The following is a 14347-nucleotide window of genomic DNA, read 5'->3' on the forward strand; positions in this document are numbered from 1 at the left end:
TGCTTGATCTCGTTCCCGTTTGTGGTTGAATCTGGACCTGTTTAGAAGCCACACACACCAGCGTGGCACAGAAAGGGCAGATGAGAAAGCACAGAGAAAGACTCCTGGAATCGGCAGATAGTGTTCCTTGGCTGCATCTATGGTTATGCCTTTTACAGCTACTATTGAAAAAAGCACGAGTACAACAAGGGAAATTTTTTGACCAGTGTGAATGTATCCCTACACACTTAAATTCATTTGCAAATGGCATACAAACAAAATTATCACAGCCTTTATGTCTCTTACAGCTAACAAGGCACATCCGTTTTTTAAGCATGCAGAATGGTGTTATGTAGGAGAAAGATACTATTTCAGTATAGAGGCTACGTTCAAGAAATTTAAATTCAGCAGTCATATAGGAAAGGGGCTTGCATTCTGCACACAAGGTCATAGGTTATTTATATTTAATATGTGACATCTGGCATTTAAAATAATTTCCTTGGCTAATTACCAGTGCCTGGGTGAAATGTGAAACTTCTGCCATTGGGGAATTAAAAGGAAAATAAAAACAAAAGTAGATTTACGCATAGCATTGGAAAGTTTTGTAGGAAAATTAGGATTTGTCCTAATTCAGGCATTAAAATACATGGTAACAGAAGATAAAGTAAAAGGGAGTAATTTGACTGAACTTGGATAAATTTTAAGTTTTCAATGAAAATCTGCAGTCATCCTTTTAAGACTCCCTATGCCATGACTTAATTACAACACTCCTATCTAGATCTTACGCATAGCTCTTGATCAATAGAGCATTTGTAATAGCAAGATTACAAAGTTTAAAAAAAACCAGATTGCCTACAAGCTGTATGTTGACAAAACATACCTACATAAAAACTTAATGACGTCACAGTCTCATATAACCATTTTACAGTTTTCCCCAAGAAGTTTCATCGCTCCCCTAAACTTACTGCAGTCATATTAGTACAGTTTAATGTATTTTTCTTCAATATATTTTTACATTAAAGAATCATTTATTTGCTTTATTGTTTGTTTAACATTCTGCCATGCAAAGCAGACATTACTTCATAAAGTTTGCTGCTGCTTTATATTTCTGTAGTTTTATGGAGCAGGTTGGAATCCTCCCATTTGGAGGTTACCATCACACGTTAAGAAGACTAGAGGGTCTAGAAGTCTGGCACTTGACTGTGTGGCTCTCTTCACAGACTTTATATTCATAGTATTTTGCTTTGAGATCATCAAGTGAAAGCAAAGTAAAATTATCAGCTGCGTTATTACTGATATCAATATATAAGGACACTCCAGGCACGAGTATTTGCTTCTGAAATGATTGCTTTTACATATACCTTAGAGTCTTATTACAAAGCCTAAAGTGGTTTGTGAGTGAAATCAGATGACAACTGAGATTGCTACCGGAACAAGAACAAACTCCTTTAATGCACAGTGATGTTTGCATAAGATAAATATTTGTGGAAACTCAAATGAGGTTTCATAAAAGCTCTTAGGCTTGATACAAAGACTAAGGTGGCATTTTACTTACTTTTCCATATTTTAACTTTCATTTTTGACTGTTTGTTAGCCAGCAGACAGTCGTCTTGTACAGAACTGGGATATAGAAAATACAAGTTCTGTTCCAAGCTTCCAATTTGTTGTAGTCTAATTTTCAGACTTTCTCAAAGCGGCACAAGTAATATGCTATTTATATAGACACTTAAAACACTGCCTTAGTTTCCCTCTGAGGTGAGGATAATACAACTTCTGTTGTCCCTCTTTTTACTTAGATTGCAAATGCCTCTGAGTAAGGACTCTCAAGTCTGGAGTATTTCTTATACACTGTGTTTGAACAGTCAAGCAGCCTGGCTAGATGATTTGGGCTAATATTTCTCTTTGTACTGGAAAAGGAGAAGCATCACACAACTGTTACAGCAAAATGGAACCCCAGTCTCTGAGCCTTTAGCTATTTTATTCTATTTATTCTATGATACTCCTATGATACGGTTCTGTTTTGTTCAAGTGTAATGCATGTGCAGTTCAAGGTGCACCAGTTTTTATGTATTCCTCATATACACTTGATGTCCTTTGATTAGCTTAGATATAACCACAATCTCATGTGCTTAAGTCATTCCTCCTTATATACTGTAATTTAATAAATGATACATAGCCTTTGCTTATCAGTAAATTAAGGTTTCTTTATCAGTATATTAATTGTCTTAAGGGGTAGCATAATAATATTTTCCCTCGTTACAGCTTTTCATCATAATTCATAATAAGCAACCAGAATAAATGCATTACTAATCTTTTCTTGATATGCATATTCCCAGGTTTCTGTATGAAGCCTGATGGGCTCACTCTTCAGTGAGAAGGACTGTCAGCCTTGTGCAAATCACTCTTTTGTCCTTAACTCAGGTCAGACTAAGCCAACGTAAAACAGTAGGTTCTAACGCTGCGGAAAACTTTGAAGGCTCCCTGGTAGTTTGGATCTTGGACTTCTACCTTTTCTCTTTGTGGAACTGGATCCATTTTGCAGTCGTTAGATCACATATGCTCACACCACTTGCTTAGTCTGTGCCTAATGAGCTTTCTGACCCAAGGTCTTAATTTGGATACATCAGGTTTGAGCCGAGAGGCAACAGGTGTTGAACACGATTGCCATATCCCAGCTGTGGCAGGTGCTTGTGTGTCTTTTTTGCTGTCATCCATTCCAGTATAAAGTCAAACAGGCCGGCCAGGTGGTTTACATTTATTTTTTCCTTTGCATTGGAATAGAGGCAGTAGTTTTCATTAGCAGCTCTTGCCTCTCGGTTTTAGTTAATTGAGTTTCTGCCTGGCTTGCTGTCCAGATTGCATGTAAGAGGGTTGATTCTTCTTTGACAGAGCAAGGGCTGGGAGGTTTAACTATTTGATTCGGTCACAGAATCAATCCTCACTACACTCAGTCATCTCATATTATGCTGCTGGTCCTTACCTTTCTACCCTAACCCTTTCCCAGGAATAGGCTTAGCTGCGTCCTCTGGCTCCTTTTATGTCAGACTGGATTGGCATAAAGGTACTGCTATATATTAAAAATTTATGGAAAGTAGAAAAGACAAAACACAGAAAGCAATAACTGATTAAATACTATCTCAGAAGTCCTCCGAGCTGGAGAATGAGCTATTCAATTAATGAACTGATCCCAGTCAGCTCTGGAAGAATATTACTCAGTAAAGGTTCACCCATTTAAAATTAATTTATTTTTGCTGTATTTCCAGATCCTATGTATTAATTCATCAGATATGTATAAAGAATGGTTTAGCTGTTAATTTATATTGAACAAAACAACAGTTTAAATGAATGCTCACAGAAAATGGATTTTTAACATGTATTCAAACTAGAAATCTTATCCAAAGGATTCATATCATCTAGTTGGTGAGCAAAAAGAAACAATATGATCAGTCCTTTTGCTTTCATTATCAAAAAAGCCACAGATGTCTGAATATGCATAAATCATCTATGCAAAATAAAATGTTTGACCTGCTGCTTACTCCTTTGGAGACCAGGGCCTGGTGTTCCCATATGTTAAGAAGAAATAATACCAATAAGCCACAAGGAGGTAACTAATGATAAGCTACAGAACAAATATTTTCAGATTAAGAAAACTGGTAAGAGAAAAGGCTAAACTTGTTAAATTCAACATTATGACATTATTTGATCAGTAAATAATTCTGTGAGGTCCTTACCAAACCTAAATAGATTATCTTCCCATTAAAAAATGAAATTTGTCTGAAACAATTGTATAAACCATGACATTAACAGTGATTCATGTTAAAATAAAGAATACATCCATTCTAAAGCATGATACAGACCTTTGAGTGGTAAAAATCTTTTTTCTCATGTACTTCATTGCATAATGTCCTTTGGAGGCATTAAAATTGCTTGGGTTTGACAGACTGAAGATATGATTATGTGTACAATATGTTATGTGCCTTTATCAGTTAAAATGTTATCTAGTTTACATTTAAAACGTTCAAGACTGCACTGGTTACTGGTGAAAAATTTAACTCTCTTCATTTTTATTGTTACTCGGTTTGATTTTTTTATAAAGCATTTGCTGATACCAAGGTTCACAATCTGTTGATTGATCAGAAAGCAGCCAACAATTGCAAAATGTATCTTTAGAAAATTGCTCAGCATGCAGGCTACTCTCTAATCTTGTAAATTCCATCTAGTTTCTGTTGTTGTTAGGCAAAAATGTCATAGTAGTTACATCCAGAATGGTAGTAACAATTGGGAGGCAAAGAACATAAGGTAATGGAAACTGGTCACCTCCATGATAAAGTTAAGTGATTGGTAACAAGTAGTTTAATATCCATAAATGAAAGGCACTATATCAAAGTTAAAAGCTATTTAAGGAGAAAGTAGAATGGAAGACAAAAAAAAAAAATTAGAAGACCTCTATATACTATATATGTAACATCCACAAGGTAGCAGAAACACAGCGAAATGATGTTTTGTCCTTGAAAAATTAAGTTCCTTAAACAAAACCAAGAGGGAGACAAGGTTTGTAAAAGACACTGGGCTGACAACACCAAAGGAAAGTAATTAGCACAAAACCCACAGTTTAGGCAGCAAATTATAAATGAACCTGTGCCTTACATTGTGAACTCCAGTGAGTACACATCAGTGATCTTCACTCCGTAGTAGGAAGACTGACATTTGCAATAATGATACCAGAGATGGAAATGTCTTTGTTATATTGACACCTGCAGACTAACACTGCTAAACTATTGGTTGGAAACAGATTCTGGTCAGAACTGATTTGGTATGGCTTCAACCGATATCCTGAAGATTAAAAGATGCCATATATTTCTGCAAACCATCTTCAAGGCCTTTTCCACAGATGGAAGACTAAAACAAACCAGAGTTTTAGCAATGACTGCTATGAAACAAATATCTGGATGAAAAAGAATGCAAAACCCCTGAAGATCTAAAAGAAGTCAGAACTATTGCATGGCACAGGGTAAAGTGTTCTCTCATAAGGACATAATGAGGTTTTAAACATACGTTTTTGATAAAGATAATACAATGGGGGAAAATTCAGAAAAAGAGTTTGATGACCATTTGAGAAAGAAAAAAAAAATCAAGAAAACAGCAAGAAAGATATTCCAATTGGGAATTCATCTAATTACAAGGAAAAAAAGCTTGAAGACTATTGTTTTGCCTATTTTGTCTCCCTTTACTGTTTCTATTTTTATAGACTAAAAGCCAAGCAAAACATTATCAAAAAGATGGATAATTTTTCCACGTAAAATATCTACTGCTGATACGACATCTAACTTTTATCCTATTACAAAGAAAATAGGGAGACAGTAGATATAAGGGTTTTAATGTAAAACATCTAGAAGAGGAAGGTGTTACAAGAGGAGAGTAATGTAAAGAGATGAGTAAATACATTTACATGTAGGCACCACTGCAGTGCCCTCCACAGAACCACTGCAAATAAACTAATGGAAATAGGTGCCAGACCCTTACCTGGTCAGCCACTGAGACAGCAGGAATAGAGGGTACCAGACTGAAGTCCAAGGCAGGACAACAGAGGATGCATTTTCAAAAGACTACAGTAATATGACTGCAACACTGTCACTGTAAATGGATGTTCATGGCACACTAGTTGGTGATAATAGATATCAGGATGATATCAGCCTATTTCCTATCTGAATAAAAACAAACATGCCTCTTTTCCAAGTCTTGTTCAGTCTGCAACTGAACAGTCCAAAATGTTTTCTGAAACATATAAAGAAAAAGATTTTAATCAAGGGGAGGATCCTGAGGAATAACGTGTTTTAGCAGTAGTGTGCATACTAGTAATACGCATTTGGTTAAGTTCCTTTTAGAGCAGGAGGTTATGGGTTGAAGCAGTTAAAGTTAAAATACCTCATAAATACAGCTGGAAAAAAGGAATGAATTAACCCATCAAACCAGCAAAAGGATGGAACTAAGTTTTTTTTTTTGAAAAAATATTTTAATATTTTTTATTTAAACTAACATAACATTATAAAATACAGGGAGGTGCTAGTACTTTCATGAAAATTTCTTCATTAAGTTAATAAACCGTTTTGCTGAACTCAATGTACTCACAGACAAGAAAAGGCGAGGTCTCTGGAATCTGCTACTTAGTTTTCCATTTGAATTAAAACATATACATCTTCTCCAGTTTTGCTCAATTAAAAAAGAAGAAACAATCAATCAGCCATGAAGTGGTTTCTGCTGGGCAGGGATTCAGCAGGAAGTAGTCAGCAGGACTGTATGTACCCACAATCACTATAATGCATGATTTTTTTAGCATGTAGTAGCATTAAGCTGTCCTGATGGCTTTGACATGCTTTTGCTCAGCAAAAAAATGCTGAAGAGAACAACAGCTGCCCTTCTTGGTTGCTCTTCTGCAGGCAGACTCTAATCCTCTGGGTTTATACAGTTGTTCAAGAAACATTAAAAGGAAAAGCCTTCTAAAGCACCAGAGGCACCAAATGGGAAACGGCTTGCTCAAAGTTTTACCTATATTAAGAAAAAGTGTATTTTATGCTTTTAAAATTTTTACAGTAGCACCTTCCAAAAACAGTCAATATATTAAAGATCCGTATCACAGAATACTGTTTCATATTTATTATCACAAAGGGAGGGGTGTGTCTGCTACAGTATGACCATAAACTGGAAATGAATGTTTTCCAGTCAAGACAGTACATGAAAGTTATTCGTCTAGCAGCTTCCAAAGTTGTAAACCCAGTTCAACTGGCTACCAGGCTCTGACTGTGCTTGGTACAAAACAATTGGTATGTACCAGTAAATCAGACAAAAGATCAAACTAAAAATAGTTTCAACATCGGTATTTATATACCTTCAGAGTATTAAAAACAGTCTTACTGGATTTCTTGGACTTTTTCTCATTGGGAATGCCCTAACAAATTATACTGAGGCTGTTATAAAATTGATTGTAAAAGTTTAAAATTAAGCCTTAAAATTAGAGTAGAAAACAATTGTAAGCCAAGAAATGTTAGAGTAAAGCTTGAAAGAAATCCAAACTTGTTCAGGCATAGAACTTCATATAGTATATCCAAGCAATGTTAACTCTTTCCTATACCAGTCCTTTAATTGAAAAATAAATTTGATCCATCTTTTAATATGATTTTAATCTGGGATTACAATCTCTTATTACAGTAATGATGTCAAACATTTGGTATTTACGTACAGTGTTCTAGGTGTCAATAACTTTGTGAAATATCTAAAACTCTTCCGTTAATTAAATGTAACATCAATTCACTGTGTGAGGCTTCATGTTAGGAAATAGTAGCTATATGTGGTTTATATTGCTAAGAGAATCACAAATAAGAAAGATCCTAAAAGGAAAGGAATGGTTGCCAGTAAACTGTACAAGACCAAAGGTTAAGTAACTCTCAGAACACGAGGTTATGGGTTGAAGTAGTTAAAGGGAAAATATCCCAGAAATACATTTCAGAAAATGAACTAATTAACCCATAAAATCACCAGTATGACAGGTATTTAAACAAAAGGGTGGGAATAATTCCTTTTTGGGAAATCTTCTTCAATATTTATAACATAACTGGCCCAAATATGACTCAAAATTAAAAATTAAATTAGAATTGTGTAGGATTTAAATTCCTTTGTACTTAGTATCTCTGCATTTCTCAGCAGTGGCTCAATCACTGAAGAAAAACAGTATTCATAAAGGGAAGTTTTTATATTTTTTCTGCTTCAGTTTAGGGTGTATTTCTAGAACACCTTAAGCCAACCTAATTTACAGTCGCCATTGCCTGGCCCTCCACCCTGCCCTTAGCTGCTCAGTGATTTGTGCTGATGTGAGCGCTGTGCAGTAAGACAGCTCAGGGATTTGAGCCAGTTAAAAACTAGCTCTCCAAAGAAAGCAACTTTTTGTCTCAGTTCCCTGAACTGGCTCATTATATGGTAGCATGAGTGGCACAAGGGAGGGACCTCAGCTAGCTCAGTTTCGTGCATGTTTGATACAAGGTCCTAGAGAACCGCTGGGACCATCAGCTGTCCAACAGTCAGTGGCTAACCATCTTTATATGAGCCCCATAGTTCACAGTCTAAATAGTGATTTAAACTATAATTACCTTTAGGTTCCACTAATATGGCTGCTAGTAATTAAACAGATGAAACTTCACTAAATCTGATACTTTGACAAGGGAACAGGAACATCTTTCAGCAGAAAGTCACAAATCACCCAGCATGACTTGTTATAAATTGTTAGCTAGAACCAAGAGAGTAAAGGCGCAGTGAGGTAGCCGCACCAGTCTCACACTTCCCTGGTACGGAAAGGAGGGTTTCTGCATGCTTTTTCTCATATGACCCTCAGAACTGACTTAACTCACTAAACCAGATGGAAACGTCTCACTCACTTTTGCTGTGTTAATTTTCTGCCTGGGGCAGTATAAGGTGGGAAAACTTTCTTTTGGAAGCAGCAGTTTTTTTCAGCTCAGCTCAGCTCAGCCTGCCGCCTTTGCCTCTGAGGCTATGGATGCATGTCCAGGTCTGACTGCTGCTGGGTTCGGTGAAGAGGTTACCTCTCTCAGCCACCTACACAGTGAAGGAGTGAACACTCCCTTTTCAATTACAGTTAAACTAAGCCACGTTAGCCCACACAGCTTAAACAGCAGATCTTCCTTAACTCCCTTTGCAGATCAGGATGGAACCTGTATCTTGGTCATAACTTTATCACCTTAGTTTTCTTCACCAACAACCCACCCGCCTATGCCCCAGAGCCAGTTCTCTGAGGTATCTTATAGGTGTGTATCAGAGCTCTCTCATTATGCACCTATTTTGCAATGAGGCCACAACAGACATGTGAAAGACAGGGCTTTGCATATAGCCCTTACTTGTTCCTCTGTTATTGTGCCTTCTACACACCTTCTCTATAAAATAAAAAATAATAATAATAATAAAGAGTAATTTGTACCAACTGAACATACCCAGTTTCAAAAAAATAAGGTACTGATAAGGATGAACTTGCTACTTCAACATAAATTGTCGATTGCTTGCCTTGTGCCACAGTGTACAGAGAAGGAAAAAAAAAAGCTTTTAAAACATGGGGTATCGGCAGGTTGGATCAAAGAACAATCTATGGAGAATGAATGCAGGGCAGCAAATGCACGATCACAGGTTTCTGACCTACAAGACTTTCAAGTCAGGTACAGTACAGAAATCACTGGAATCGGCTCAATTTGACTGAATGCCAGAGCACACTCTAATCTAGGGAACAGAGCCAGACCTGAGCCCATTTGCAGGACCTTTGATGATGTTTTAAATATGTATCTTTACTGTGCCAGATAACAAACCAAAGATGATATTAACTTAGCAATTAAAGAATAATTAGCAAAAGAAGCAATGCTTTGATCCGCACCAGTTAGTCAGACTGCCATTAATGCCAACTGGGTATATTAAGTATAGATCTTTCTCTGACAACATTTCAATCAATTTGAATAAATAAATAAATTCAGGCTACATGATAAATTGTAACAGCTAAGTCTCAAAACCTCCTCCTTTACTCATTTATACTTAAAATCAGCAACCTAGCCATTAAGGTAAATTGCAATTTTAACAACAAGCACTAGGAAATAAATTTAATATTTACATCTGTTTATACTTTGAGACTAATAAGAATACGGTGTTAGGCAATACCAGCTTAATGGTTTCTTCCTTCCCTGTGTACCGTAGAAGCATGCCATCTGCCCAGCTGTGTTGGCACAACCATTTGTGAGACCACCCTGTGAGCCAGACCAAGGGAACTGACCCAGCTTCATTCTGTATTTGGGGGGAGTGGGGGAGGATTGTTCAGGTCAGGTAAGTTCCCCGATCTGATCCACAGTGTGGCCCCACAAAACGCTGTGTCAGCACAACTGTTCAGGGATGGTGCAGTGGCAGATAAGCAACGCAGACCAAGGGTATCTTAAGTTAGTACTGCTGCCAAATGCTTTGTGCCATGAAATAAAAGTGCAAGAGAGTAGTAGTCACTGTGCATGTGACATTACATAGCTCAAGAGAAACACTCTAACACACTGCTGTTGTATCAGTGTTCTTTACAAATGCCAGTAAAAGAACTGTGAACAACTATATAAATGAACAGATGGTATCTCAAGGATAAATGCTGTGAATACATTCCTGTAGAGTGATTTGAGAAGAAAACCTGTGATGAGGCTGATCAATAGTGAAACTGGGAGAAAGTAAGTCTGAAAAATAAATAATGAGGTTTATTGCAAGTGATAAAGATAGGGGTATTGAATTATTTGCTCTTGTTATCCTTAGTTTTAGAGATACATTTTGCATTCAGTAAAGAGAAGGATAATCACGTCAAAGGATCATTATCAGAAATAAGTGATATGCAACAGTAAATCAGCAGGAAAAAACGGACAGAAACTTACTTCAAGTAAGAGAGAATCTTTAAAGTACTTAGACAACAATTCATCAATTTATCCCCCTCTCCACAATTCATACTAGTAACTCTGAAAACAAACAATCTATCCTCTAGGGATGATTGTTGTTCTAAGCCATGGCCCTGATGAATATAATTTTTAGTCTCAGATATAAGTGAGAGCTACAAAAGGTTAAAAAATGTGGGTATAGTTCAGATAAACATCTAAGAGTTTGGAAATCCATCTGAACGCTTTCTGTCAGAAAAAAATGTGCTGTAACTCTTGTGAGAAAAAGGCTTATTTGTGATGTTGCTGGCACTTTTATTTCTGTTCTCAGCTGGAATATGAGAGTAGTCAACTTCTCACATGGTGTTTTGTCTTCAAGAGTTGTGGGGAAAAAGTTCAGTTCTAAGAATAGAAGATTATGGTGAGACTCATCCTATGTAAACTGACCTTGCCTTTTATTACTAAAAGAGACAATGGGACGATAAAGTAAAATCTTGGTGAAAACTGAAAAGTTGCATACAGTTAAAGAAGAAATCATTGTTTTCATTTTACAAGTTAAAAAAATCCCCACATATTCATCTTGAAACAAAACTTCTGATTTTTAGTCACATAGCACTAAATCAAAAATGCCTCTCTTAATTAACCTGAATAATAACTTTGACAACCACCAAGTTCTTATGGCAGTGCCTTGAAATGAAGCTTGACTATAGACAACAGTAGGACCAGGGTCTTAGCTATGGATGGAGTAAATTGTCTACAGTAGATAAGTTACTTCCAAAAACTAAATTTCATTTCCCAAATGCCTTAGAAATTTATCAGTCTTTCATTATAAGTCAGTGGGATGTAGTATCCAATATTAGTTCTGAAAATGGAACTAGAATTTTAAAATTACTTAGACTTGTTGAAATTTTTTTACCAACAGCTTTATGTGACAAATACATGTATTTGCAGGGACAGGCTATGGTGTACACATGCACATAAATTCTCATGCTGTAGCTCCAGCAGACTGGTCTACCTCATCAAGGGCAGCTAGAAAAACAGCTCATCACTTCCATAACCGCAATTCTTGCTTTTGACAGATCAGAGATTTTTTTTTGCTGAAACAAATCGGCATGGTTTATACTTCCTTGGACTAGCTCCACTAGGAAGTCTTTAACAGATTTCTAATGTCACAGACATCCAAATCAACCAGGTAGCTAATATCTACGGGACATAGTCTGATAAATACTGCTTTTGTCAGCAGTGCTGACTTAAACCACCCTTGCCTCCAGGCTCCTTGTTCCCTGCCTTTCTTCCTTGCTGCCTCCGACCAACTTTTTGGAGGGTTGTTGGAAGGGGTGTGGAGAGGAGGTTGGTTTTAACCTGTATCGATTCCCGAATCTGTTTTACCACAAAATCCCATGAACAATTGTACTGCCACAACTGAGACAGTGACAAAGATGTGGGAAATTAACAGTTGGGCATTGAGGAGAACTGAGACGAGAAAAGGCATTCATCAAACTACAGCAGCCATCCTGTCTGAGTATAAGATGTTTCTGCTACTTATCTAGGCAGCTAACTAAAGGAGAATTCTTGGAAAGCAAAAAGGCGTCAGTTAAAGATGGCAACAAAACTTGTCCTTTAAATAATAAAACTCTCTTTTAAACTGAAACCATAGGGGTGCCATTTAAATAGTCTGAGTAGAATTCAGTGACTTCCTTGCAAATATGCACTTTTGGCTGCTTCTTTGCAAATCCATATTATAGCACATTCACTAAATGTGCAAAACTGGCCTTGTTTACACAGGGCTTGTGTGATAGAGACAGTTCTTATTAAAACTTCGAAATTTTTAAAGGGTCGTATCTCTCGATGTTATGTATTCAGAACTCATTGTTCAACTGGCATTTTGTGCACAAACTACCTGATGTTGCCCTTTTCTTCCAAAAAAGAACATCCACCTATAATTCAGACTTGTGTTATGAGGACCAGGGAGATACCCGTTTAAAAAGGATCACACACAGTTAAGATCACATTATAATAACCTCACTCTGCTTAGTCTTCAAGGGGGTCTCTCTTTCTCCCTCCCACCCCAGATACTGTTGCAGTTGCATACTGCTTTTGTATGAACAAGCTTGTTGTTACTGACTCTTGCAGTTTATTGGAAAATTAAAAATTAAAATATGCAGACTATTTTATAACCACACATAAATTTACAAACTTCCAAGATCCAGTATGTTTGCCTATCCCCAAACCAGATTACACAATACAAGCATTTGTAGGGAAAAATTCATAGACAGACTTTTAAAGGCTCTGTAAGACTCAGAAAAGAACTGTTAAGCAGCTGCTCATTCCCCACTTTTATGAATACAGGGCTGAGTTATTACTCCATATAATACAGTACTTGTTTTGGCATAAAGCAGGAGGTAATCCCTAACGCTTAGTCTGTTTACAGGTCATATCTGCCTCCCCAGTGATACTGCCAGAACCTGGTAAATTTTCTGAAGGGGAGTGGGACTAGACTGAGTACCTTTCACATACTCACCACTGTATATGGTCCCTATATAGAATCTCTATAAAGAGATTCCAAAGAATATGCTTTTGTTTTAGGGAACAGAGGGACTTTTTTGTTTTGCTCCTCCCCTCCCAAATCTTTCCCTTTAGAAATGACTCTTGGTAATCCTGCACTTTTGGGGTTTTTTAATCTATAGACAGAAATATGCAGCCAGGAGTCAGATGAAAACAAAAATGCATAAATCCTTTTAAAGGAATTTCTGTCTTATCTAGGCTTATTTAGATGTGGTAGGAACATGGAAACTGGAGCCAACTTAAAGTTCAAGAGTGAATAATGTCAAAAAGTTTGTATGTTTTCCCAGATATATGTTATATGGTTCACAGATAACAATGTCTAGTTTGTCTGTCACCTATCTCAGCAGCTGTAAGAAGTACCTGGATTCATCAGGAAGACATACTGTAGAAGATGTCATCACCTCGTTAGCTTAGAAAATAATAGATTCTCAGGAGCAGCATCAAAGACTACTGAAAAAAGGTTAGTGTGGATCCTGGAACAAGTTTTCTTTCAATTCTTTCCCCTGAACCTTTGCCTTCTCCTTACATTTTTCCATCCCTTATGCACTTTGGGACCAGTCCAGTATGGAGGATCTCTCTGCAAACCTTGGCTTCACTCATAGCCAAGTAAAGCAAAGGATCAGGCTCATAGGCCTCTCTAGAGCAATCAGAACTTCAAGTTTATCATTCAGAAATCATATGGACCATAAACTGAGCATTTATTTGGCCTCTTTTGTTTTGAAGGAAGAACTGGTATCACAAGTCACCTTGAGAATGGAGTTTCCCTCTTCCCTGTCTTTATCTTAGAGGGAGCATTACTGAACTTGAGGACATGGTCAGAGTTGTGCAGATGATCTGTATTAAGAGGTGAACTCCTTCACACTGCCTGTAGTTGCCAGTCCTCTCAGATCTGCCAATCTGCCTACACATGGAGCCACTCCCTAACCTGGTTCTGTCAAAATAATCTGGTTTTTGTGGCAAATGATCAGAGAACCATAGGAAAGGAATGAAAGAAAAATGTTCCTTTTTGTTGGCTCCTGTTACTCTAAGGACTGGACAAGGTTCTCACTGGCAGTTGGTTACCATAGCTATTAATACCCTGAAACAAAGTGAATGAATACCATGATTTAGAAGAAGGAGCGAAATATCACTAGGAAGCCCTAGGAATATCCTAGGAGTAGGCAATTGCATAGCAGTTTCTTTAAAGAGAGAAACTGATGACAATTTGGAAAAAAGTCTTTATATTTTAATGATCTGTAAAGTTTAGCCTCTGGCAGTTCTATTTTTAAAATAATCTTTTACAATTAAAACCAGTTAACTCAGAAACTGCTGCAAGATGAAATATATTTGATCTCTTGTCCACGTTTTGAATTGTCACAAAG

This window comes from Calonectris borealis, chromosome 12 (assembly GCF_964195595.1).
Source record: "Calonectris borealis chromosome 12, bCalBor7.hap1.2, whole genome shotgun sequence".
Taxonomy (NCBI): domain Eukaryota; kingdom Metazoa; phylum Chordata; class Aves; order Procellariiformes; family Procellariidae; genus Calonectris; species Calonectris borealis.